This window comes from Rhinolophus ferrumequinum, chromosome X (assembly GCF_004115265.2).
Source record: "Rhinolophus ferrumequinum isolate MPI-CBG mRhiFer1 chromosome X, mRhiFer1_v1.p, whole genome shotgun sequence".
NCBI classification, from domain to species: domain Eukaryota; kingdom Metazoa; phylum Chordata; class Mammalia; order Chiroptera; family Rhinolophidae; genus Rhinolophus; species Rhinolophus ferrumequinum.
In genome coordinates, this window is record NC_046284.1 from 46,797,393 (window position 1) to 46,803,392 (window position 6,000).

Here is a 6,000-nt window from a genome sequence, read left to right on the forward strand (position 1 = left end):
TACCACTATGACTACTTTTTTTTAATTATTATAATGGTAACCATTTATTGAGCTTTATGGGAGAAGAATAAAATGGCCCTCACCTGAGATTAAGAAACCTGATACAAGTGCCATTTCATACATCCATCTATACAAATCCCTCTGACTTATACACAGCCATATTCAAACACACACACACACACACACACACACACACACACACACACACACAATATCCATGCATAAGCAAAACTCCATACAGAAATATATTCATAAATACAAAGACTCAAACATCCTACATATAATTGAGACTTACTTCTGTTTTCATTTCCATTCAAATTAGCTCTTAGTTAATGCTCTCTTATCACTTGCATATAAATTTGCATCTTGTTATTTTTGCATACAGAAAAACTGAAAGAAGGGATGGACATTGAGATCATCTGGTCCAGCTCCCTGTCTGCAAACACGGCATCTATACTGTTTGAGACCTCAAACTAACTTCTACTTGATGATCCCTAAGGACACTTTAAATTTCCCCCAGTTGCTCACCTCCGTATTTTATTTCCCCTTGGTAAATCAACCAACAAATATTTATTGAGCATCTGCTATACTCATGTATTGTGCTAAAAAAAAGTTTGTGGTTGGGAACACGACAGCTCCTAAACCTGGCTGTCTATAAGAATCACCTGGGGACTTTTTAAAATTATAGATTCCCTTGTCCCCACCCCAGACCTACTGATTCTGAATCCTTGTGGTTGTGATCTGTTATGGGCTATATTGTGCACCCCGTGGCAAATCCACATGTTGAAGTACTATCCCCCAGTACCTCAGAATGTGACTATCTTTGGAAAAGGGATCTTTAAAGAAGTAAGCTAAAACGAGATCAATAAGGTGAGTCCTAATCCAATATGATCGGTGTCCTTATAAGAAAAGAAAATTTGGACACAGACACATGCAAGGAAAGACAATGTGAAGACGGCCATCTATCGGCAAGGAAAGCAGCCCCAGTAGAAACCAATCTTGCCAACACCTTGATCTCGGACTTCTAGCCTCCAGAACTGTAAGAAAATACATTTCTGTCGTTCCTTTCCACTTGCCAGCTGTGTAACCTTGGAAAATTAATTAGATTTCTCTGAAAGCTATAAAGCGAGGCCACCTCATAGGCTTACTGTGAGTAATAAATGGAAAACAGTTGTAAAGCCCCTTAGCACAGTGCCTATAGTAAAGGCTCATTCATGTTAGTTATTGTTATTAATATTATAAGGTGGTTGGTCTAGAACAAAGATTCTTAAAAATTCAGAGGATAATAAGCTTCAGTGGAAAAAATATTACCTCTTTATTTTCACCAACCTCTAGCTGAAATTTATATTTCCTTCAATTACAAATGCAGAGAACAGATCACAGTAGTACAAGCAGCATCTGTGACTTTGTTACCAGTAGAAAACAATTTCATGTCAACACAGGTGTCTTTATTTTTACACTCATCATTACCTTGAAGTTACCATGATTATCAGAGCTGCATTTAGAACTTGTTATTTACTATATTAATAACAAGTACTTATATAACAAGTAATTTTCTCTTTAATATTTTGATAATTGCATAACAGTATAATTGAGTTCCTTTGTAATCCTACGCACTTTATTTTATATATGTAGTGGGGACAAAGCCCCGGAGAGCAGTTTCCAGGCTCTCGGCCTCACGTGGAGGGGTGCTGGCTCAGGTAGTAGATGGCCGTCAGCTGTGGCGAGTTGGCCGACAGCTGTAACCCTTGAGCCATTGGCCACTAGTATAACTGCCGCGGCTGCGCTGGGGAGGTCGAGTCAAGGAGAGTTGAGGGGAGTCAAGCAGAGTTGGTCTGTTGGCAGAAAAGCGGACAGCAGGTTGCACGTCGTGTGAATCCAGCCTCCAGTGAGACCATAGTGGTCTCCGTGAAGACCCCTACCTATGGCTCCGTGGGTGTTCCTTTTTGGCCTCACCATGTCCTGCGTTCTTATGTGGGGAGCGGGAGCAGAGACCCTGCAGGCCGTCCTGCATGACAAATGGCGTAGCGAGCAGGGTGTGGTATCAGCCAAAACTCTCTGGAATGTACTGGAGCAGTTTATGCGTATAAAAACTCAGTTTCGTAAGCAGGGTACGGTGCCGGCCACAACCTACTGAAGCATGGTGGAGCGGTTTGTGCGTGTGACAGCTCAGCTTCGGGAGGCCCATGAGGAGCGACACAGGGAACGGTAGGAGCGGTCTGCCGGGGAGACTCAAGCCTCCAGCTGGCACACCACCCTCTTGGCCATGGACGGCGTTGCCTTCATTTTGGTGATCTGCTGCGGCCTTAAGCTCCGAGGGTTGTGGACATCTTCCGCAGAGGCCTCCACCCACTCAGACACCTGGCACGGTGAGCGAGATTCCAACCAGGTAGGAATGGCGTCTGACTCTGGGCAGGAGGACAGGTGGCTCCCACACAGTGTGTGGTGTCCGGTGGCCACTGTTCTCAGGAGTTGGACCCCCAAGGAGGGGTGGGAGGACATGGATGGCTCTCCGGCCAGCTTGGAGAGGGCCCTGCAGGCTCTGGCTGAGCGGTTGCCTGGACGAGGCGAAGGGTACAGCTGGCCGCGTGGTCCGGATGTTCGTCACGGCCTTGAGTCTCAACACGGAAAATGCTCTTAATGAAATGGCCCAGGTGCCGCACCAGGTGTCCTGGTTGGAAGCGCTGGAAGCTCGGGTCCGCCTGTTAGAAGAGGGGCCCCACAGTGGAGACTCTGAGGCAGAGGTAGAGAAAGCAAGTGGAGACAATGTAGCTCCCAATCCCCCAGCCCGGCCAATCTTGAAGCAAAAGGTAAAACGTGAGCAACCTTTGGGCTTCAAGGGCCTTGCTGCAGGCAACCCAGCTGTGACTGAGTTCACAACCTACACCCCTTACACTCCCATTGAGTTGCAGGAGCTGGGGAGGCGGTACAGACAGCGCCCTGGAGCGCCAGTCTCTGCTTGGCTATTATATTTATGGGATGAGAGAGCAGACAACATTCTCTGCTCCCCAGGCGAAATGGAAAAGCTAGCCTTTGTGACAGTGCATCTGTCCCTGCGACAAAGGTTACAGAACTGCCATAGGTTGGCCCAAGACCAGGGCAACCACACTCTAATGGAGTGGCTCACTGCTGCGGTACGCACAGTATGGGGACAGGATGGCGAACTGCCAGACACTGTGAGTCAATGGCAGTCATATACAGAACTTACGCAAATCATCCGTGAAATGGGTATGAGACATGCTATTTTTAACCCTAACATGCAAGGGCCGGATGACGAGCTTTTTACAGCCACTATGAGAGATCTGGTTTTGGATACTGCACCTGCGAGTGCTTTTGGACCCTTGGTTGCCATTTTTACGCCCTATATGGGGCAACAGATCCATGAAGTTACAACTGCCATGGCCACCCTAGGGGATGTTGAGAGCCAGAGGCGAAGGAAGTTAAGACAGGAGGTCCACGCAGTTGAGACCTGGAAGCCCAAATCAAAAGTAAAGGGGTGAGGTCGCGGGCCTCAGAGAGTAACACGCGCACAGATGTGACGTGATCTCGTGGCAGCAGGGGTCAATTGGGAGAAAATGGACCGACAACCCAATGCACTGTTGTTGGAACTTTGGAAGCAGTTGCATCCGGAACAGCAATTCCGGAGAAGCCTAAAGGAGAAGTCTGGGAAAGCACGACCAGTGTCCCTCCAGGACTTCCTGCGGCCGCTTGAGGCCGACTCCTTCCAGCTTGATTAGGGGTGGGGCCAAGGTACCCGGTCAGAGGGGACGAGCAGGGACCGAAGGCCCCACGTGGAACTGTCCATACATTCGTCCCCTTCTAATGTGCAGAGGGTTTTGGCCCCAGTTGACACTGGCGCAGACTGCAGTCTTGTTTATGGGAACCCAGAACTGTTCCCCGAACCAGCAATCTGCCTTGATGGCTACGGGGGAAAGACTGTGGCTGTAAAAGCTGTTTCCTTACCACTGGGTATAAGAAGGCTTCCCCCTCGTACCTACAAGGTTTATGTCTCCCCCGTTCCGGAGTATATTCTAGGGGTGGACGTGCTACATGGCCTCAGCTTACAGACGTCGTCGGTAGGAGAGTTCCGTCTCCGGATCTCGGTGGTGAAAGCGGTGACATGTGGGCATGCTCACCACCCTCCTCAAGTGTTGCCACAGCCCTGGTGCGTGGTTACAGTGTGACAGTACCGCCTGCCAGGAGGGCAGGAGGAGATTGGTCCTACAATATTGGAATTGGAGAAGGCACAAATTGTGAGGCCGACGCACAGTCCCTTTAACTCCCCAGTCTAGCCTTTCAAGAAGCCAGATGGGACTTGGCGAATGACTGTGGACTATAGGTAGTTAAATAAGGTGACACCATCTTTGCACACTGCAGTGCCTTCAATTCACGATTTGATGGATCGTCTGACTGTCCGCCTGGGGACATATCACTATGTAGTGGACTTGGCCAATGCTTTTTTCTCCATTGACATTGCACCCAAGTGTCAAGAGCAGTTTGCTTTTACTTGGGACGGGCGGCAGTGGACTTTTCAAGTCCTTCCACAGGGATACTTGCACAGCCCCACTATCTACCACGGGCTCGTGGCCCAGGATTTGGCACAGTGGGATCGCCCGTCCTCTGTGGCCTTGTTTCATTATGTCAATGATATTTTATTAACATCAGATTCTCTTTCAGATTTAGAGTAAGCAGCTCCCTCTCTTCTCTGCCACCCGAAGTCACGCGGCTGGGCGGTGAATGAGGAAAAGGTCCAAGGCCCTGGCTTATCCGTCAAGTTTTTGGGTGTTGTGTGGTCGGGTGCCTGCAGCCTAATAAGGCACAAGGACCCTCACGGAAGACACTTGTCATGTAGATTGTGAGGCGAGACCTTGTAGGGGTGGAGTGTGGGGACAAAGCCCTGGAGAGCAGTTTCCAGGCTCTCGGCCTCAAGTGGAAAAGTGTTGGCTGGGGTAGTAGATAGCCGTCAGCTGTGGCTAGTTGGCCGTCAGCTGTAGCCGGTTAGCCAATTGGCCACTGATATAACTGCTGCGGCTGTGCTGAGGAGGGGAGTCGGTCGGTTGGCAGAAAAGCGGACAGCAGGTCGCACGTTGTGTGAATCCAGCCTCCAGTGAGACTATAGTGGTATGACTCCCCTACCTATGGCTCCGTGGGTGTTCCTTTTTGGCCTAGCCACATCCTGCGTTCTTATGTGGGGAGCAGGACTAGAGACCCCGCAGGCCGCCCCGCACGACATATGTAAAAACATTGTTTTGACACCTTGATCTGAGAAAGGGTCCATAGGCTTCACTATACTGTCAAAGGGGTCCTTAGCACACACAAAAAGGTTAAGAACCCCTGATGTAGATGTTTTTAAACCCTTATTAGCTATAATAGTGTACAAATCTGTGATGAACAATTATGCAGTTTCAAGAAAGGTAACGTGCCTTCCTCAGGTAAGAAAGGTTGATCAAATTGAATATCGATGGCAGGGAAATTACCTTGCCTAAAAATCACTGTTGTGCACCTTAACTTGGACCTAACTAGACTGGAAGTGCATAGAGGGCAGCCACCTATTCTCTAGATGTGCTATATGCCTGAGTCTCCTCATCTCTTAGTGGGGATGATCGGATTATCTAACTCACAGGATGGTTGTGGTAATTAAATTGGATGATACAGTACCATGTAAAGCACTTGGCACAGTGCCTGGCACACCGTAGATAATCAAAAATTCAGCTATTATAATATTAATTATTATACCGGATTTGTCAATTTCCTTCCCGGTTCTCCACAGCATAAATAAAAAGCCTTTAAATGTATTAGTCAGTAAATCCTTGAGCTGCATTTTTTGAGTACGCAATCTTTTTAAAACAGATGTTATGCTTTGTAAATGTTTGGTAAACCCATCATTAAAAAGTCATCGAATGGTTAAAGGCACAAACTTTGAAGTCAGAAAACTGTGGGTTCAAATCCAAACACCACTACTTATTGCTTATGTGACCAGAGAGCTTCTTTATCTTTTCC